At 41.6% G+C, this 22,645-nt stretch overlaps 1 long non-coding RNA gene across 2 annotated transcripts in view; it reads right to left on the bottom strand.

The window, feature by feature from the left end:
• Positions 1-735: 735 nt before the first annotated feature.
• The window catches only part of LOC136099607 (uncharacterized), a 67,268-nt gene continuing 45,358 nt past the window's right edge, over positions 736-22,645 (bottom strand). Inside the window, exon 4 of one of the 2 annotated variants that reach the window (XR_011738468.1) lies at positions 736-11,683. This is a non-coding gene — a long non-coding RNA (uncharacterized lncRNA). The remainder of the gene's footprint in view (positions 11,684-22,645) is intronic. The other variant, XR_010651106.2, reaches the window with a different exon arrangement.

Here is a 22,645-nt window from a genome sequence, read left to right as displayed (position 1 = left end):
GTGGTATGCGAGAGCTTGAACAGATCCCCACAAGACAGATCTTAATTTAAAAAAATTAAAAAGTTATGCCACGGTTGTAATTGGTAGTCATTGTTGAAAAGGTGGTGAGTTTTTTGCTCTAAAGTTCACCAAAGTTTTCCAGTACAACAGAAGATGAGCAAGTGTGAAAGCCAGGATGACCTGTTTCCATCAAATAGCCTGACTTGCACATAACATGGGTCAGAGGAGTTCTTACCCTACGCCTTTCTGAAGAGTGATAGAAGCTCTAGGAAAATGCAGACCACTATCACATAAAATACTGACTTTCATAACGATGATGAAAAAACAAGCATTTGATTTCTGGTTATATATTTTTACATACATTTTAAACAACACAGATTACTAATTTTTTTTTCCACAAGGTTATGGTTTTATAAGGACTTAAAATGGATACCACATGGCTTTCTAGAAGCTAATGTTGCATGTATATCAGTGTGATAACTGTAAAATTGTATTAAAAATTAAATATGAGGTAATTCCAATACTTCTTCATTATCTTGGGAGGACGTTTTGAATAGGATACCAGAGAGGTCAATTAACAACTGTGAATAGTCTTACCAACCTAATATTAAGGTGATATGAAGCTGTGAGGGATTATGCAACCTTAGAGGATATGAATAGACTTCAAAACTGCTTTGATAAATGGCAGAAGCAGGCAAAATAAATAACATTGGTAAAACGAAATTTAATCGAGATAATGTAAAATGATACAAAGTGATACAAAATGATACAAAGATACTTCAATATACAAAGGTAGATTTTAGAAATGCAGAAAGGCAGCAGTATGACAGAAATATCTGGGAGCTACAGTATTATTAACATACATTTGGACAAGGGTCTGAATATATCTGGACACTAACATATATTTGGACAAGTGTGCAAAGCCAGACAGGCACAACAGTTTGTGTGCAATAGCTGTAGCTGACTGGTATTGTAACAGAATTTGTTATCTTGTTAGCTCATTTTTGAAAGGAACTAAGCATTCTCAGTGAATATCTGACTATGGTGAATTTTAATTCTCTTCTTTAGTTCAGTAACGCCCCAGATTGCTAAATGCCAAGCCTGATGTTGTATCTATAGAAAGTGAATCTAATTTATAAAATTCTCCAGAATTTTCCTCTAGTGAATGTAATTGGAAATTATTAACTAACTGGAAACTCAGAAGTCAGATTTTATGTTTGCATAAATTTGTTTCTATTGAAATCTGAAATTAATTTGCAGAGAAGAAAAGACTTCACATAGGTCATGCCAGATGATACAGATCAGTGTATTAAGCCAGTGGAAGTTCTTCCCTTTTTTTTGCTGGGCTATGATTATAATCCTGAAGACCTTAACTAAAGCCCTGTTTATTAGAGTATGTCACACTAGGGCTCTGTGAAAGGTCACAGCCAAGGTAAGTCCAGAGCAAATTGATAAAAGAGTGTATTACCTTAAGATGGTCTGTCTTGGTGGTCAGAGAAGTAGTCTTAGTCTAGTACTTAAGCTTCCAAGATTCTTCTCAGTTGCTTCCCAGACTGGTGTTTCAAATGTGGCACAAGGTTGCAGCCAGTTTCCTGAGAGAAAATTAATCCAGTTGTAGGGTGCAACATGGTCTAAATGAGCTTCTGCGGAGCAACCCCTGATTTATAGCTAGGGTCCTACATCACCCTTTTGATGGACTGAAACCAGCTGCCTGGGTTAGCAAGCTCAGCTTTCCTGCAGCAGGGCTTGACTACAGTGCATCAGCAGCTCAGCTGCCCGACACCACCCATAAGAGATGACATTTACTTGCCCGAAATTCACACAGGATTAGGTGATGCCATTAAGTATTGCTATAGGGCTTCTGGACTGCACCAAGCAAGCTAGTAATGTTGGCACTGGAACCTAAAACGATATTTTTTCTCCCTGAAAGACAGAGAATATGATTCAGAAGCCCAAATGTAGGCATCCAAGCATCCTTGGAGATCCCTTACTGTGTCCACCTTCTGCTGCAGAAGGGCACTGGTGCTCCATAGGTTTGGTAGGTCCCGCAGTGTAACTGCCAGCCCCATGCAGATGTCTTGGCTACTCTAGGACATCTCAGAGGGAACAATACACCTACTAGGTGTGTGCTTATTGCATACAGGCATAGCCCAACTATGCGTATACATGACTGGTGGATTGGCTCAATCACTTTGAAAGCAGCATGAACTGTATTGACCAGAGCTCCATTATCTAGTGGGCACTTAACCCTCTAGTTAGCTTTTACGCATACAACTATGTGTAAACAACTAAATCTAGGTGTTTTATCACAACCTCGATCCTGCCTCTAATAGCCCTGAGCATCCATATTTCTGTTGGGAAGGTTCCTACAGACTGTCTTTGCTATTGGATGTGTAAATGGACATTTCTGATCTGACAGCACACAGTATCTCCTGTCTTGAACTTCCAGAATGGCACTTTCTACCTGTGCTGCATGTAGGCAGTATTCTCAGGGTAGGCTAAACCCCATTCACCCCAGACTGTGTGATTGTCTTCCCTGCGACATGCACCATAGACACAGACTCGACATCCTTCTTGAGCCTCAGCAGGCTTCTCATTTGGGGGATATATGTACCCTGAGGCATTAACGTGTAGATTCCTAAGCCTGAGCTAATTACACAACACTCCTTGTGTAGTCAATGGAGAAAAACAGGCACTTCCAGAGGATGATCTGTATCATCCTAAGACAGGTATTTTAAATATGTAAACTAAATCACTGAAGAGTTCTTTGTATCTACTGATTATAAAGGAAGGCATAGTCTAGCCAAACTCAGGTTTAGACAAAGACTTTCAAATTGCAAAAATTACATGACATGAGCCAGTCCCACACTCTTAAGGTTTTCTAAAGCTATTGAATTTTGAATAGAATACCCAGCTTCCCATAGGAAGAGGAGAGGGAAGCCAACCGCACTTATGGTGAGCACCCCTTTCCCTGACATGAGGAGCATCTGTAACCAGGTAATATATTTCCAGTGAGAGACTGAGAGGACCCTTGTTTCAGAGTATCTGTTTTCAGAGATGTAAAACTCAAATCTCCTTAGGAACAGACAGGGCTTTAACCTTCCTGCCACACTATATTGAATTTCTTATGCACAAGATCATGAAGATTAGGAAACTAACAAGAAAGTAGCCTCCTCCTGGGTCTTTGAATGGTCAGTCTTTGGCTCCATGACCAACAGAGAAGTATGATAGCATAGAAAGAGATCATAGCATCATACAGTCTCAATAACGTCATGATGCTGTGCTTTATTTCCTCGCCTAAACACAGCAGAAGTTGTGTAGAGCTCTTTCCACATCCATAATGAGAAGGCAATAATGAATCCTGCCCTGCTGTGCTCGAGTTAAAGGGCTTGACTTTAAGGCGACATAAAGCCGGGACATCCCCTGGGAGTGCAGCCCAGCAGTACCAGTGTGCAGCCATCACAGATTTGACCCACCTCTGACAGCTGAAAGAGCAGCACGCATAAGAAGTAATACCTCAGTCTGACTAGACAGGAGCTTATGCTGTCCCTGTAGAAGATACTGCCAGTAAAGCACAGACTCTGCTTGTTCGTTCTTAACTGAGTTTTTGTATGTGACTGTGAGAATTTATGTAGTCAGGATGGTGCAGCATAGCTATTTCAAAGATCTCATTGACATCAGAGTTGATGCGATTCATGCGATTCATAGATCCCTATGAGTAAAAAAAGTCCATGTTACAAGTATGCATTTGTGCAGTTCTGTAGTTTGCTTTTGGGCAGATGATTGTGGATGATTTGAAAATGCCTAAAATCATTGATCTTGAACTCCTCAGCAGTTAGTTCCAGTCAGAGGCTGGCACAAGGCCAAATACCAGAAGTGGGACAACTGCAGGCAGTGACTCTGCCACCACCTGCTTTTCATTCTGCTCCATATCATGCTTTGTATGTCATCTGTAGAAAACCTATATAAATGCAAAAACTAGGGAAGAAGTTCATCAGGGAAGCCATTTTTAATTAGGCCACTGATGCTCCACAGGGCTTTTACCCTGTGATTAAGGCATACACACGTGGGCTCAGATGTAAAAGCAAGCAAACACACAACCAGAAACAGAAACCACTAACAATAGTGACTTTCACTTTCTTTATCACAGGTCCACGGATTTTTACAATCATTAAGCTACTTTACTTAGTTAAAATATGCAGCACAGCATTAAAACACAGGTCCAGGTCCCCAGCCATACCGGGGCAGAGCTGTCTCCTGCATCAGCCCTGCCCCTAACTCTTTGATGGCACCTCAGAGTGACCCTTCCCCATCCCTGCCAAGCTCTGGATGATTCAGGGTGGGCAGGCTGGAGGGAGAAGACTGCACAGCTGAAGAATTCAACTACTTTGGAGTGATGAGGAGCAAGAAATGGCCCACAATTTGTGACAAGAACCTGATCTGAGATGGGACTGAAGCATGTTATACTTTACATAATGTGAGCTTCAAAAACAACCTCTGTAAGCAGTTGGTACACATGGATTCTGGAATGAGAGGAGTGATTTTTTTTTTTATCTTACTTGTTGCCTCTGTAACATTCCCTGTCACAGGCTTCCTTAGATCACTGCAGGACAGCCTCTTCATAATGCTATTGTGTTCTGCTGCTCTGAAGAAAACATGTTAATAGAGCCTCTCCCCCTTTTTATCTGCAGTGCCACCAATACATTAAGTTTAAAGAGATCAAATTCTGCTTCTAGTGACACTGGAGAGCTAACAAAGCAGAGGGAGGATCTTTTCCTGATATGGAGAATCTGAGTTATGTGGTAACAAATAATGGTAACAAATGTTAAATTCAGGAATCTGATGCAGTGACCAAAATTATCTGAACACAGTGAGCATGTGCAGTATTCCAGAATTAGCCTGTTTCAGTTGGTAACATGCCGTGTTACAGCGTGAAGCCACCTGGCATACAGGCAGCCTTAGATGTGCTCAGGAAAGACATCGCTGTTCTTTCACATCGGTGTTTGACCAGGCTGAATGAATGAGTGAACAAGCACATCACTGTCCTGCATGTGGCAAAGAGGGCCAGCAAAATATTGGTGATAATGTGCTAAAATACAATTAGTGCTTTGTCCTCCTTCAGTACATCATATCCAGGAGTTTGCTTGCAGTCTGATTTGGGAGCAGTCAATTTGTCATTAAAAAAAACCCAAAACAAAACACAAACACCAAGGTGAGCCTGGAAATTTCAGGATTTGGGGATGAACAAGGGAGTGCAAATTACATGTGTTAATCAATGGCTCTGTTATAAAACACGAAAAGCAAAACTACAAAACCCCCACATTCTTAGCAGAACTACAGATAAAATCAGAATTAACGGTGAATAAAGCTGTTAAAATACACTGTCAAACAAAGGTTGTTACAAAGCAAAACACAAACCAGGACACAGGCAAAAGAGCACGGCCCAATCCAGACTCAGCAGGCAGAGCTGAGCTCAGCCAAAAGAGAAAAGGACTGATCCAGGCCAGAGATGGGAAGCAAGGAGCAGCTTCCTTGCTGGGTAAATGTGGCTTGTTCAGAGGGCTGGAGGACCCTTACCAAGAGGATAAGAGCAACTAATCAATATTCATCATCAAACTTCATCATTGTCATTGCCTAAAAAAATCCCCATACACGTCCTACAACAGAAATATATGGCTAACAAACCAGAGGCATTTTTTATTCTTGAAACTGAAGTTAAAAAGGACAAAACCCAATTGTTTTGTCTTAAGAACATTAAAGCGATGTCATTTCCTGGCTTGAGATGCTTTGTGGTGGTTATTTGTAGCAGGAAGCTACAACAAAGGTCAGGAGATAACATTAACATTGTAAGGAATGAGGGAGAAAAAACCAAAAACAAACAAACCAACCAAGAAACAAACAAAAAAACACACAAAAAAACCACAACAAAAAACATGATGCATGTTTGTGCTCATTATAATGAACTCTTCAAAGGAACCAGGATGAAAACAAAATAAAGATTGCCAGCTATGCATGAGTAACTATATTGAGTGTTCTGGATGATTTTTAAGGGACTTGGCTGAAACTCTGGCACAAGCAGTTCACCCTCATGCAGGTGTTTCCAGAATGTAATGATCATCTCCCTGTTCTGGTCCAGATGAAAATAATGATTTTTTCATTTCTATAAAATTTGTCACCTTCTAATACCACTCCTAGCTGTCCTTAAGCAGGGGAATACTCAACAGGTCTGAGGACATGCCAGAGGGAAAAAAGAAAAGCATCCATTGTAGTGTAAGCATCACGTTAGGGCTAAAAAAATATAATAGGAACAGCTCTCTTCAGCACTGCCAGTTTGAGCAGACACAGCAGTGGGATGTGTATCTAACCACTTCGGTGTGTTCTTTCATTTACATTACAAAGGAATGTTTTTGGCAGAAAGTCAGTGCGAGCAGTATTCATTATTCCTTTAAGAGGCTTGATAATTCAGTATGTTAATGCACTGCAGGCTGTCAACAATCCACCAAGATGTGAATTAAACCTTGTTCCAGCATCAGTATTTCTGTATGCAGTCCTTAGATTTAATAGGATTTGAGCTCAGATCATGGAGTGAAAGCTAGTAATGGCTGATATGTTTGTGAGACACTTCAGGCCAGGGAAAACACAGGAGCTGACTAAAACATGTGAAACAAGTCATCATTAGCACACTGGGGATGAAAATTACAGAAAATGAGAAAAGTAGTTCAATCTGACAAAAAAACAACCCTTCAACACTTAAGAGGAATCCTCCAGTACATCTCTGAAGTCTAGCTCAGATACGGAAAAGAGAAGTGGGCTTCTCATGCTTTGGACATCTACAGCGTGGATGCCTCTAAATGGTTGCTCAGAGTCTCCTTACAGTCAGTGGAGAATAACTAGAACTTCTGGTCACGAATCATTTAATCCTAACATAGGCATTTTAACTAGGCCTGATGAAGTGCATCCTTCTTTGTCTTCTTTATAAAGGGAGAGCAACTGTCTAACTTACATGTAGACATCTGGACTGAAGATACCTAAAGTTACCCAAGAAGAAACCCATCTTCAGTACCCAGACACATTTTAATTTACCAGGCTGAGCTTGTTCTGCCTGGCCATCTGGCTAATGACCAACGAACTCAGCTGGTGTGAAGGACTCTTACAAAGCTTGGTCCCACCAGGAGGGCAGCTCTGCACTGCAGCGCTGTCACACACAACTCACAGTGCAACTCTCAGGACCCAGCTTTCACAGAATCACAGAAAGTTAGGGATTGGAAGGGACCTCAAAAGATCATCTAGTCCAATCCCCCTGCCGGAGCAGGAACACCTAGGTGAGGTTACACAGGAATGTGTCCAGGTGGGTTTTGAATGTCTCCAGAGTAGGAGACTCCACAACCTCCCTGGGCAGCCTGTTCCAGTGCTCTGTTACCCTCACTGAGAAGAAGTTTCTTCTCAAGTTTAAATGGAACCTCCTGTGTTCCAGTTTGTATCCATTACCCCTTGTCCTGTCATCGGTTGGCACAGAGAAGAGCCTGGCTCCATCCTCGTGACACTCACCCCTTATATATTTGTAAACATGAATGAGGTCACCCCTCAGTCTCCTCTTCTCCAAGCTAAAGAGACCCAGCTCCCTCAGCCTTTCCTCATAAGGGAGATGCTCCACTCCCTTAATCATCTTTGTTGCCGTGCTTTGCTGCAGTAAAGTAGCTGTTGAGTCTCCATGGACTTGCTCTGTGGGGAATGAAGGAAAACAGAGACTCCTACAGCAAGAAATTTAGAACTGTAATCTGACTTGGTGCTTTGAGGTTGCATCTATGTTAGTGTTTTAGTCTGGATCAGAAGAGAGTTTTTAAAGATGATGTTGTGTTTGTTTTTTAGACCAAGTAAACTGCAAGATGGAGTCCAGGAGTGTACCTAATGCCCAGATATAATGGGCATTCAGTCCACGGGACCAACCTAGGACTATTGTGAAAAAGAAAAAATCCCTAACATGTTTATAGTGTGCGTGTCACGTCCTCAGAACTGTCTGGTTTGTTCTACAGATCTGCCATTGGTTTGCACTACTTGCTAACGTAACGTGAAGTGAATATAGGGCCCTGGGAGAGTCCCTCGCTCCATTAACCATTGGGGGAGTTTAGGAAGAGAAGATAGCTAAGTTAGCATACTCAAAGGCGAATGAAATGAATAACCACAAAATGGACTGTAAGCTAGTTTTCCCAAATCTAGTGTTTAAATAAAGGAAAACATCCATTAAACATAGGCTGAAACAAGTCCTGCACAGGGCATGAGGCAGTGAATTAACTGAGGATGCAAAATACCTGCTGATTACCAATTACTCTTCCAGGCTTACAGAGTTAGTATATCTGTCTGAGATGTCTAGTAAATTCAAAATACAGCTACTAGTGGGATTTTGTTTATAGCAATACAGCTTCAGGACTTCATCCAAGCATAATTTGTACTAAACTAACCATGACATTCTTACCTACCAGCTAATGTGGCTGCAAAAGAACACAAACTGCAAAACAAAGCACAAAGACCATTTCCAGCAGTACTGGCCTAACTAGTGCACCAGTTACTCCAGTGATAAGTACACCTGATAATCAAGTATTACGATCTCTACCGGAGCCTCAATACAAAAGAATATACTGTAGTTTAAATATTTTCATTGCAAGCTGGTACCAGAAGCTGATGAGAAGCACCACTAACCAGGGCTCTACCAAGTTGGCCTGAAGGATACTGGAGACAGCTTAAAGGCAGTCCTGAATTTTGATTGATTTTGGATCAACTTTTGGAAAAGGCAGATCTGGACCAATACTCAGATGGGACACTGCACTGGAACACCTGGTGATGGAGGTTTTTGGTGAGTTACCAATGCTGTTTTAACCACAGATCCAAAACATGGCCCCACTATGAAGTTAACTCCACCCTAGCCACACCAGTACACTGCCCAAATTCTGCCCCACACCTTGCCACCCAGGAATCAGCTGCCTCAGGGCAGACCCCCATGTCACATCCCCTGCCAGCTGGCTACCCTTATGAGAAAACAAATCAGGTTCACAGCCCACATCTGTATGAGAGCTCTGATTGTGTAGGTATGCTCAAGAAACTGAGTGGTTGTTGCAATAAGGCTGGAAACATCCACCCTGGAGATGCGGGAGGTGCTGTTCTTCACTCTCCCACAAAGTGGCTCCCAGAGGAGAGGAGGAAGGTGTAAATGCTGCTGTCTCCATGAAATGATTTTCCAGAGAGTGGCAGAGCAGCGATGCAGGGGCCAAATAGCAGACGAGGCTCAAAGCCAGTGCTTTCCCAGGCAAGGCAAAACAAAGTGATAAACAACAAAGAAAACAGCAAAAGCTGAAAGGAACCATTAACAAGCCCTGGCATTCAATGTGCAGCAGGAAAGGGAGCAAGTAATGGTGCAAGTAAGGGAGCAAATATGCCATCATTTGGACCAGCAAGAGCAAGTACCAGCCTGCCAAGTGACAGCTAAATAGCTCTAACAGCTGTAAACTCAGTCTGACACATTCCAATCAAAACTGTCATTATCTTGAACCCCTCGAGCCCCAGGTTGGGTGCCAGAAAGGACGGTGTTGGGTTGACTCTGCACAGCAGCCAAGCACCCACATAGCTGCCTGCTCTCTCCCCCATTCCAGTGGAACAGAGGGAGAAAACAGGAAGAAGGAAGGTGAGACAAATAATGAGTTGAGGTAAAGAAAGTTTCAAGAGGTAAAGAAAAAACAAGCGAACCAAAGGAAATCTGCCATAGGGAGAGCAGTGACCAGCCAGGCTCTGAATACTGGCCACCTAGGAAGCCAACGCCTGTCCCTTCTTCGTCCTTTACCTCTACTGTTGAGAATGATGCTATGTGGTGTGGAACAACCCTTTAACCAATTTGTGTCCTGGCTGTGTCCCCTCCCAACACCTTGTGCACCCCCGGCCTACTCGCTGAGGGGCACAGTGAGAAAAAGAGCAATCCATGACACTGTGCAAGCGTTGCCCACCAAGAGCCCATTGGTGTGTTACCAACACTCCTTTAGCCATGAACCCAAAACACCGCACCATAGGGGCTGCTATGAATTAAATTAACTCCGTCCCAGCCAGACCGTGACATCCTGGAGCTACTGCTCCAAGTGATCATTGCAGGAATTGCTTCATGTGACGTGACCTACAAGCACCTTCATTGCTTCACAAGCTTAAAGCTCTTCCTCATGCAATGTATTTGCATACATTCAGGGAAGTTACAAAATGCTTTATCCTTCCTGTCAACAAATGGACAGTTTGATTCTCAGGAAAAAGAAAAAAAAAAAATATATACTTTGCATACTTTGTTCTTTAATAGTTCTAAATAAAAAACCAATAGATTTGGCATGTTTCCATTGTTCCTTTTATTTTAAGACTAGTAAACTGTTTCAACCCTTCATAGTTCAATCTGATTATCTGGTTAAAATTGAGTTTTCCTGAGAAGGCTACTCCAAGTAAAATCATAGCAAACCTGCTACCAAAGGATCAAAATATCTTTTACTTAAAAAAACAAAAAAACCCCAAAACAACAACAAAGACGCAACAAACCAACCTTCTCGAGGTATACCAGAACAAGAATCTCTCATCAGTTGTTTGCTCTGTAAAATAGGTGTGTTATGGAAAAATGTCTGTAGAATGACTTTACATCTATAAAATTCAAATTTTTTTGCACTGATTTTCCTGAATAGCACAGAAGATTAATAAAAGATAAATGTAGTGTTCTACAAGGAACCGTAATATTTTCAGTTTTGCATACTATATACAAAACTGAAGAGGCATAATTTAATACATCTCTTGATAGCTAATGTTCTTTAAAAATAGACATTTAAAAATCAGTCCTTGAGAACTTAATTCAAAGGTATTCCTGCTTTCACTCAAATAAAATCAGGCATTAATACAATTGCAGCTTCTCTGCACGGCAACAAGACAGACAATTCTGGCCTCTGTGGGTGTCTCTGCGTATAACATGGTTTCACACACTGATGTAACGCTGCTTCTTCATTCTCTAACCCTTCCCATTCACTTGCAAAGGATGTGTACATTACAATAACCAAGAATTCTTCTACTGAAAGCATTTACTTCTGCAGGAATGGAGACAGCTAGCAAAGCTAAGCAATATAACAATTTAGAGAAAATCATACAGCTTCATCTGTGAACAAAAAGTTACATCCTTCCTCATGCCTGCCCTTCATGATAGCAGTGTCACTCACATTCTCCTTGTAAATGAACCTCTTATTGCCTGTATTAAACTAACATCCACTGGTCCCAATCGAGGATTTACTGTGCCGTGCCCCTGTACAAAGCCACAGCAAGCTGTTTCATGACCGTGAGTAACTCGCTTGGGATCTCGGCTCATGTAAGCGTTGCTGTGAAAGTCATATAGCATATGGCAGTACGGCGGCACAGTTCACTAGCAAATCAAGCTCTAAATTAAGACAAAATGCAACCAAGTGATGTGAAAACCCAACACAGAGAGCATTGGAGGGTGGATGAGATGGGTAACACTGAGAAAGGGGCATGTCTTCACTTCGATGGGCTGCAAGCAGAAGACGCAGGACTCGGGGACGGATCACTTGGTTTCTCGGCCCCAGGGTTTACCTCAAGTTCCTGTCAGGCATCATCAGCAAACATCCAGGAGATGCCATCACCCAGCTTGCACAACGCTGTTCCCCTACAACACATGAAGGTGCACATCACCACCAGAGCGCTTCTGAGGGCACAGAGAGGGGAGTTTGGCAGCAGAGCTGCCTCCTCCTCCTACAGCTGCAGGTGGGTTTGCATGTTGCCAAGGTAGAAAGTTTGCACCCAGGCTAACACCAGCACAGGCTACAGAGATGCCCACACCACTGTCCCCTGATGGGCAGCTCCTGCTGTATCTATTCCCTGCAATGCTGAGTCTCTGGGTACAAAGTGCAAAGAGAGAGTTCAGTTGATGTAACATAGATGACAAGGCATTCAAAACAAGAATACGGCATTGAGCAAGTATTGTGGTAAATGCCATGGTAACCTCAAGAATTTAACTGAGAACATGCTGTGTAGGATCTCTACCTACTTGGCCTAGCTAGTGAAAATCAGCTTTCTTCCACACCCATATTGAATTCTTTGTCTGTGTGTGATGTTAACTCTGCATATATCCAGGCTAAGCATTCCTCCAACACCGGGCAAGAGCTAGTTATTAAGCCATTATTTCAGTTGCTACTCGTACACCAACACTTGAGGTTACCCAAATGAAGATCTACACCATGCTCACAGGTTCTGAGCAGACTTCTTCAGTGTCAGGCAGCAGGTAGGGTGTGATTCAGTTGCGCAAACTCACGCGTCTGGTAATGTCTGAGATGTCCATGGGAATCTAAGACATCGAGTATAGCAAGATATGACACAAGGCTTCTGCTGAATTTAAAACCCAAAAGAGGCATCTGTTGGCCAAAACAACAAAAAAGTGCCTTTCCTTATTTATTAGAAATGTTACAAAATATTCCTCTTGTTCTTTTATGACAGCACAATGACAGTCATTTTTATGTCATATCTCTCCATTGAAATGATCCAAAGTCATAATGCCTCAAAAATTCAAGTGAAGTTAGACAGTTGCTAAGCCAAGACTGGCATCATCCTGACCCAGGCTGGCTGTATTCCCCCCTGCATCTAAATCCATCTGCTATTTTCCTGCTGTTATGCCAAAATTATCCATCACTCAGGGCAAGGGAATGACTTTTATTTTGTGGCTGTTCAGGACTAAAGAATAGGTGCTACAAGAACACAAATCATCAGTACCACAGTGACTGTGATGATTTATTCTCCCCTGCTAGCTTGCCTCTTCTTTCAGGAGACCTGAAATCCCTGCATGCTTTTTGTGAAGAGGCATGTACTTTTTTAACGCTTGCACCTCCAATAACTAGTAAAAACAATTTGGGATAATTAATCTATTAAGCTTTACTGCTGAGCATCAACATACTCAGCAGGAGCCAGGACTACTGGTTATCTTCTTTAGAGTTGCAACAGGTGGTGTCAGGTGCTCTTGTCAACCAAAAGCAGTAGAGGGGTGACAGGTACACACAGGGGAGAGCTGAGCATGGAGCAAACCAGGAGCGGGTTTTGGTCACAGGCTGAGCAGTTAGGCCAGCAAACAGGCTGAAGTCCATAGAAAAGACTGGACTTTCATTGCAGAAGCTTCCTGTTGGTATTTGAAAAGTGATTACATCAGTAATTCTACAAGAAGGAATCTCTGAGAAATCTGCTCCCACTAAGGAAAGTGCTGTTGCTATGGTTACTGAGCAAACAGCAAGAGGAGGCAAAGCTGAACCACTGCTCTGGCCACTTTACACCATTTTTAACAACAAAAGCTTAGTTTTAGCTTTCCAAAGTACAACTATGACAACAGCCACACACATTCCCCATTAGACTATCTGTGTGTGTGTATATGTCTGTGTGTGTATATACATATAGGTTTTTTTATATATATACACACACAGAGAGATCCATAGTAGGATGACAGGATGACAAAGAGAACAAAAAAAGTAGTCAGATTTCATACCATCATACAACAATGAAGTTCATCATGTGCTCATAGGCAAGAATCTTGCACGCTTGGTTAGCCAGCCCCAGGCCAGCACCACAGGACTTTCCCCAGGGAACTTCAGCCACCACAAAGAGGAAGCAGGTGTCTTCAGCTGCCCCTGGGGGTTCTTAAGAGGTACAAGCAGTTCCCTGTGAAGGAGCTATGTCTATACTGCAAGCTTAGTGCAACCCTTCTAGAAAAGCTCCAACTAACCTCAAGGCCTCAGTACTACTGTAGTGTAGCAGCAGCAACGTGGAACTTGGCATGTGCCATAACATCCCTTGAGAAACTGGGTAAATATTTAAGCAATTAATCCACATTGAATTTCACATAAAACGGCTTCACATAGTCATCAAGCTTATCAACTGGTGGGTTTGAAATGGGGTGGGGATAGGTTAGTGGGCTGTAGTGGTGTGTGTTGTAAGGGAGAGTGCATCTAACTGCAGTTTTTCAAGCCCTTCACGCCTCCAGTCAGCAACAGCCTGGGCCACATTCACTGCAGGTATTGATTTGGACCTGGGTATGTCTACAGAGCTGGCTTCACATCTTTGATGGCAATGTCTTAAAGCCATACCTACACTGTCCAGAAAGAGTCCTCTCCCGGGTGGCCCTGAACATGGTCCATTCTACCTTGTTGTGGTTTAACCCCAGACGGTAGCAAAGCACCACACAGCCACTCATTCACTCCCCCACATTCCCCCAGTGGGATGGGGGAGAGAATCAGAAGGGTCAAAGTGAGAAAACTCACAGGTTGAGATAAAGACAGTTTAATAGGTAAAGCAAAAGCCATGCGTACAAGCAAAGCAAAACAAGGAATTAATTAATCAGTTCTCATTGACAGGCAGGTGTTCAGCCCTCTCCAGGAAAGCTGAGCTCCATCATCTGTAACAGTTACTTGGGAAGACAAACACCATCACTCCAAATGTCCTCCCTCCCTTTCTTCTTTCTCCAAATTATATATTGAGCATGACGTCATACGCATGGAATATCCCTTGGTCAGTTGGGTTCAGCTGTCCCGGCTGTGCCTCCTCCCAACCTTTTGTGCACTCCCCACCTTCTTGTTGACAGGCCAGCATAAGAAGCTGAAAAGTCACTGACTGCTCAGCAACAAATAAAACAGTGTGTTATCAACATTCTTCTCATACTAAATCCAAACCACAGCATTATACCAGCTACTAGGAAGAAAATTATCTCAGCTGAAACCACGACACACCTCCTTCCCCTGCTGTCTCTCAGACAGTCCCAAGATGCTTGTCATAGCACAGTGACCGACATGCCAACAAAGCACCCTGTACACTTGGGTTCCTAGGCTATCTGGACAATATGCCTGGCTGTGCCTAAATGCACACCTACAGTCTAATCATAGTTTCTTTACCATACTATGTAGATATACATTCTGAGGCTGCAGTTCAAATTAGTCATCTAGTTTTTCCAGTCACAAGAAAGAAGCAGGCACCATCATCTTGCTCATCTCAGGCTCCTCCTCAGCACAAAACCCTTTCAAGGTGTTTATATCACTAAGCTAGTTATCTAGACTCCCTCTGTAGACTAAGAGTTTTGTCTCTAAAGTTGGGTGAAATGAATCCCATTCCTTAGTAGACAGAGTTTCCTAAAGGAAATGGAATGGGCTGATACCAGTTTGAATGTCTGAGTCTTTTCTCCAGAAGGACAACAGGACTGCAGTGGCTGTTTGGTAACAGATAGAGCAGGGCCACCTGCTTTGGCACCAACTTCTAGATGAAATAGTGCCTAACACCAATGAGACACTCTGGACTATCTGAGATGTCCAGGAAGGGATGGCGGATATGACACAAGACTTTGTGAGACCAGTGTCCTTTTGGTGCGGTAGCTGGGAACCAGGAGGAGGCCACAAGGGCATCTTGGCTAGCACTGGACACCTAACCGTGTCTACCTGAGAGCTGGGTGTGTGACCTACCTGTAAAGCCAAGGCACACACAGTCAAAAGACCCCGGACATTGATTCAGTTTGACCTACAACAGACACCATTGCCGCCAGAACACCCACACAAGGTTGGCAGATAGGACACAGGATTTAACAGAAACTCAGCGACTTCTGGAGCAGCATCTGGAGGCCAGGCAAGATATCTAGTAAAGAACTGGATATCGGTGCTTGGGGATCTGAACTGAGCCCACAGATGCTTGTTGCTTCCATGGACTGTTACTGGAAAGTCAAAGCATTTTAAAAGAAATTAAATGAAAACTGGCATCAGCTTTCATCTACCTGCTTCCAAGAAATAGCGAAGTTCAGTATTTTTTTTTCCTTCTACAAAGTCTTTTGTATACATTAGAGGCATTCTTCAGTCTTTGGTGTAGTTACATCTGCACAGGGCTAGTGGGTGTGACACCAGATTCATGAAACACCAGTGCCCTTTTGGATCAGAAGCAAGAAGCCAGACAGGCCTAGGGTAGCCGGTTCCTATGCAGGACAATCAAACCACATTTACTTCATAGGCAAGATGCACATAGTTTTAATATATTTTTTAAGATGTAAGGGTTAAATCACTTTCATCTTGAAAGATAAAACAATAAACATTTAGTTTTGGGGCAGTAGGTTTTCACAGAGGGCTTCAGTTTCTAGCTTCTTTCAGCATGATCGTAGTTGTAATACAAACAAAACTATGGGAATTCAAACCCAATTTCTTTTCAGCAATGAATAGAATAAGGTTTCCTTTATTCAAACCAGTATACCAACCTCCTGCAGTCATACAGAAAGGAAACTTTCTTCTATGCCATAGGTAATATTAAATCAAACAGAAGATTTAAGAAAGTAATTCAGAGTACAAAAACAAACACTACAGACACTGGTAAAGAGTGTCGTCTTAACCAACAGAGCCCAAGAAAAATGAATCACAGAAACTTTCTCATCTTGAGAAATTTATGCATCCTATAATCCCCAAAGGGAGCACTCACATCTGATAAAAATCTTTAGACCAAAATTAGAAAGTAACAATAAAGGTGACAGAACTGCCTGAAATACATATTTTAGCAGAGAGTTATTAGAAAGTCAGCATGGAGTGCCTCTTAAACATACTCATCATGTATCTGTTGGCAGTAAATCCAAGCAACTCTAGTTTTATATACCTCTGTAGACTTTATTTTACTGCTTACTTGCTTAGTAAATTTAAACTCAGTATATTGGCAATGCATCTGTGGTGTCACCTGGAAAAGGTAACTTCCTATCGCTCATTATGAGCCTGATTTAAAATATCCAGTGCTTGAAGCCAAAGGCATGAGTTCGCAAAGTTCAAATTATTGGTCAAACCATTAAAAAGATCTATCTTCAGAGCATTTTTTAGTCTTGGTGCAGTCATCTCGGTAACTCTGCCTTGAAGTGCACTCAGAAGTTTTAACCAGTGGTAGTCAAGATCTCAGCAAGGATGCAGCAATAAACCTCCAATCCTCATCATTTCCACTTTTCATTTCAACAGAGTATCTACAAATCCTAGCTAATCAGAAGATGTATATATACTACAAGGTAATGACTTAGCAACTGCATGTGTAAAAATTATAGTGAACAAATCAAATAGGCGGTGATATATCAAGCTAGCAGCTTATTTCTGTCAAATTTCAGTCATTGCATCCTTGTTAACTTCTATGTGATTTTTCCAGGAAGAGTGCCCACTAAAAAGCTTACTGCAGGGTACCATTTGGTATACAAATTACAAGTAAGGGGCTCGGCAAATATATTCACTATATTAAACTTTTCAGTTACTAGCAATTCAAACAAATGCTTACGAGGTTAAGAATCTCTACGTCCCATAATCTGGATCTTCCAGTTCTCCCAGGAAAAGACAGATAAACCTCAACTTCTTCCCAGTCCCACTTGTTAAAGAAGGAGTAGTGTTAATATTGCCAGAGCAGTATGTGGGGAAACATGGAACACTTTCAACAGGCACCGTAAAGTCCCATGTCAGATGTCACAAGAGCTTCCAGTGTTTTAACAAGCAAAGGAAAAAAAAAAAAATCAATTCAGTGTTTAAAAATTAAGCATTCAAGTTCTCATTGTAATTAGTATTAAAACAGAATGGAGAATTTATGTAAAGTCTGACAATAGGCTGTTACATGCGAGTAACACACAGTAAATTATTTTTAAAAGACAGTTACTATTTCAAATGTTCAAAAACCTCTGACAAAGGACTAATTAATAATATTGGATTACTGGTCTTAGTAAAACGGATGCTATTGTCTCCAAAAGCCTAAATCATTGTGAAATCTCAGGCACATTATGTTGTCTGCTTTCAAATATATGAACACTGCTTTATTATTTAAAAATACAACTTTGAAAGTAAGATGACAAGAACTAAGTTTACTTGGCCTAAAGGCAGAAGAATTAAAGAAAACATAAATATTCACAGAAAAATGATAATGAAAGGAAAAGAAATATTTCCACTGGGGACTGTTTGTAATAATGTAAAGGGCTAAAGCTGAAAAAGTTCAGTTTAAGCTCTGTATCAGAAAAAAAGGGTTTTAAAGACATTACGGTGCTGGACAGAGAGGAAACTTTGTGACTGCTTTTCAAGTGCACCAACTGATGCTCTTCCTTTCCTTCCTCACGGGCAATCAGAAGTGCTTTTCAGCCATTTCAGGCCAAATTTGTTGGGTTTTGCTATCTGATTCTCAAAGTGAAAGGAAAAGCAAAACAGTTGGCGCTTGTATCTTTTCATGAGTCACTGGAACTATCTGAACTGTTGAAAAATTACAGGATTAGAAACTCTCAGCAGCTTCTCTCCTCCAGTTTCACCCACTTCATGGATACCATTAACCAATGCAGAGTACATTTTAGCTTCTATAAGAGATGATTTGCAGGAAGTTATGCAGACAGCTGAAGATAAAGAAGACTGTGGTACCTACCAATGTACTTGGGCAGTGCAGGAGTCTCTGAACCTGAATGAGAGAAGGCATTCAGTACCCTACACATGCTGCTAAGGTACCACTCTAGAGGAGGTTTTGAGAAACCAGATAGAAAGTGGACACGACTATCAACTAAGTCCCTAGGTGGTGGGGAGGTATTCAAGATGAGATTATAGTCTAAAGAATTCTGCTCTAGCTTATACATAAGCTCATAAGATGTTAGAAACATCTGCAGTTAGTCCTCAGGGTATTTCTTCGCATTTTTCAAGATGAACAGGACTGTGTCTGCATATATGGCTGAAAATTAATAACTGGGTCATTCTCTCACACAAACAACACAGCAAAATCTGTTGTTCTGTTATTAACCTTAGGGAAAGCAATGTCATTCGCTTCCCCAGTACATCTGCCACAAGAGTATACAGCTCCTTCCCTGCCCCTTCCACCAACAGGTTGGCATTTATGGATAAGTAATGCTTGAAAAAGATGTCCTGGAATGAACTGCAAGCACAAAATCTTGGCTTCTCTGGTTAAACAGAGCTCCAGCAGCCATTCACCTCCCTCCAAAACACAAAAAGAGATCAGTGCTGCCCTGAAAAGGACATGGTCAGAGGCCCTACGTACTTCTCAATGAAATTAATGGAACAATTCTCAGACTCACAAGGGAAAACAACAAATAGTTCACATTCGGTGGAAACAAACCCTATATACATAAAATATGTAAAAAGATATTAAGCTAGAGAATAGTCAGAGTTTGAAGCATGTCAAATTGTTTCTGACATGGATAAAATTAATGTGTTTTTTTTTTTTTTTTGACTGAATACAATACTGCTAGAAGGCCCATGGGAAAAAAAACACACACACACACACAAAAAAACCCCCAAAACCAACCAAAACCAAAAACCAACAATACAACCAGAAAATACTGTTTACATAATCATTTTATTTTTTTCCTCTCTTTTCTGAGAGTATCCTGATTTCAGGTTGGAACGAGAAAGAGAAAGGAAAAGGAGAAAGAGAAAGGAAAAGGAGAAAGAGAAAGGAAAAGGAGAAAGAGAAAGGAAAAGGAGAAAGAGAAAGGAAAAGGAGAAAGAGAAAGGAAAAGGAGAAAGAGAAAGGAAAAGGAGAAAGAGAAAGGAAAAGGAGAAAGAGAAAGGAAAAGGAGAAAGAGAAAGGAAAAGGAGAAAGAGAAAGGAAAAGGAGAAAGAGAAAGGAAAAGGAGAAAGAGAAAGGAAAAGGAGAAAGAGAAAGGAAAAGGAGAAAGAGAAAGGAAAAGGAGAAAGAGAAAGGAAAAGGAGAAAGAGAAAGGAAAAGGAGAAAGAGAAAGGAAAAGGAGAAAGAGAAAGGAAAAGGAGAAAGAGAAAGGAAAAGGAGAAAGAGAAAGGAAAAGGAGAAAGAGAAAGGAAAAGGAGAAAGAGAAAGGAAAAGGAGAAAGAGAAAGGAAAAGGAGAAAGAGAAAGGAAAAGGAGAAAGAGAAAGGAAAAGGAGAAAGAGAAAGGAAAAGGAGAAAGAGAAAGGAAAAGGAGAAAGAGAAAGGAAAAGGAGAAAGAGAAAGGAAAAGGAGAAAGAGAAAGGAAAAGGAGAAAGAGAAAGGAAAAGGAGAAAGAGAAAGGAAAAGGAGAAAGAGAAAGGAAAAGGAGAAAGAGAAAGGAAAAGGAGAAAGAGAAAGGAAAAGGAGAAAGAGAAAGGAAAAGGAGAAAGAGAAAGGAAAAGGAGAAAGAGAAAGGAAAAGGAGAAAGAGAAAGGAAAAGGAGAAAGAGAAAGGAAAAGGAGAAAGAGAAAGGAAAAGGAGAAAGAGAAAGGAAAAGGAGAAAGAGAAAGGAAAAGGAGAAAGAGAAAGGAAAAGGAGAAAGAGAAAGGAAAAGGAGAAAGAGAAAGGAAAAGGAGAAAGAGAAAGGAAACCACCATGCTTGTGGATTTGCTTTTGTTTGTTTGTTTGTTGTTGTTGTTTGTGGTTTTTTGTTTCTTTTGTTGTTTGGGTGCCAGTTTGTTGCTGTGGTTTTTGGTTTTTAAGTTGCTAGGTGATCCTCCCTTCCCCAGCCAGAGGTTCGCATCTGGCACCACACCTCTGGGTACACCGATCCTGCGCTCCCTTCACTACTCTGCACAGGGATCCAGACATATCATAAATCCCACTGAAGGTTGTGTAGAAGAGGAGGTTTTCTAAAATCTGCTGTGCGGCGGAGAGGCTGGCAGTGGGCAAGGTAGATCTCAGTGTCACAGCGATTTCTGCGCTGACTTGGATCACCAGTGTCCCAACAGAGATATGTATTAGTTTCAGAAATCAGACTGGAAGCCTCATGTCATTGATTAGTCAAGCTCCTGTATTTAGACAAAGATCAAGTTCACAATGGGTGTCTGGGGATTTTATGCTCCTCTTCTCCTGCTTCCTTAACTAGTCCAAGCACGACTTTTTGCTTGAGTGTTTTTGTTTGTTTCTTAAGGAAATTGTGCTTGTCAGTAAGCAGAGATGAGGACAGAAAAGCAAAGTTCATTGAACAAAAAGTGAAATTAAAACCTAATTCTGTTTCTCCACTTACTATTTTATGAAGCATTTGTTCTGAACTGTGACTTCTAACAATGGAGGAATAAAAATATCTTTCTTAATGGAGACTGCCAAAACACAGTTAAATGGTGGTTGAGGTAGAACAATAAGCATATATTAATGCAGTAAATTAGTCCATATTTAAAATTCATCCCAGCTCTCTGTCCTGCCTTTTATAGCAGCTAGATCCCAATAGCACTCTGAAATCAGCATGCAGTTTACATATTCTCTGAAGAATTTGGAGGGCAAAAATCTGAGCATCACCAAGCTTCATAATGAATATGGTTTTGTGGGGCATGATTGAAAGCTCATTGTAATTACCAGGAATTCACTAATTTGCATGGACTTTGCGTCAGGCCAAGACTACCTTGGCCAGGATGTAACACCAAATGCCTTGCTTTCCAACACAATCTTACAGTAAGGACCAGCAACAAGGATTTGCATCTAAACCCGCACAGATTTCCGTGGCACGTGACAGGAATCACTCCCACAGGAAGACGCTACTTCCAAGTTGCGTTATCAAGAAATATTCCTGGTCTTTCGCATAATTGTTCAGTAATACCCATTTGGTGTATGGAACAAAACAGAAATGCTGACAGGCCAGCTTTATGGTTGCTGACACAAACTTTCCGAGCATAGCTGTGTAAGATCTGCTGACACAAACCTTCTCCTTGAGAACAGCTGCAATTGCCTGCTGTGTTGGGGGGAGTTATGGGGGGGTTACTTTATTTCTTTTTCTGCCTCCTGTAGAGGACTCCAAAGTGCTGGCTGCACTGACAGGGCTCAAGTATCTGCTAATGTCTGGTTATGCTACAGATGCAAACATATAAAGGACAAAGTCAGTTCCTCTCCTGGCTTCATCCTCCATTTGTCCTTCAGATTATTTAATAATCCCACACTCAGCAGTTATTTGGATAAAATGGACTGTTATCAAAAGTGCTGCAGTTAAAGCTGAATACAGCATTATGCCAGTTCTTATAAACCGATAAGCACTCAGGACAGGCAAAATTCCCACAAAGCTGAGATGTAAAGCACCATTTACTTGAAGGTTAGTGAGCACATTCACAGAACACAAGCGCAGCTGGAGGGTGAGGCAGCAGCTTCTAGGGCTCTGCATTTCAGGGCACAGCCAGCGTATAAGTGTTTCAAAAGATACTCAAGGAGCCTCCCAGCTCCCTGTTCAGCACAGATAATTAAGAGCTTATGTCTCCCCTTCATCAACAAAGTGCTTAAGGATATGCTTAAAAGTGTTTTGCTGAGAGCTTATGTCTCCCCTCCATCCACAAAGTGCTTGAGGATATACTTAAAAGCGTTTGGCTGATTTAGGGCCTCAGTAGCTTGCCTGCAAGGATCTGAATGCCCACAACTCCCCCTTGAAAAGAAAAGTGCATTTGGGTCCTGGAGGAATTGATGTGCATTGCAAAGTCTTTCCTAACAGTTGCCACAATAGAAACCTCATTGCTTAATTTAGATATTCTACAGCAATTACCTCCAAGTCATGCCTGGGATGATACAGCAGGCATTTTGAAATTCCAGATTTTCTCAAGTTGCAAATGCTCATTTCATTGGTCCTATAGTTGGCTTAACATCGGCACAAGGTTAATATGACTGTCTAACCACTCTGTTAGTTACAAGTGTCTCAAGATGACAGATTTTGTCAGCAGA

The sequence above is a fragment of the Patagioenas fasciata genome, chromosome 3, assembly GCF_037038585.1.
Source record: "Patagioenas fasciata isolate bPatFas1 chromosome 3, bPatFas1.hap1, whole genome shotgun sequence".
Lineage (NCBI taxonomy): Eukaryota > Metazoa > Chordata > Aves > Columbiformes > Columbidae > Patagioenas > Patagioenas fasciata.
This window is presented reverse-complemented; position numbering and strand designations above follow the sequence as displayed.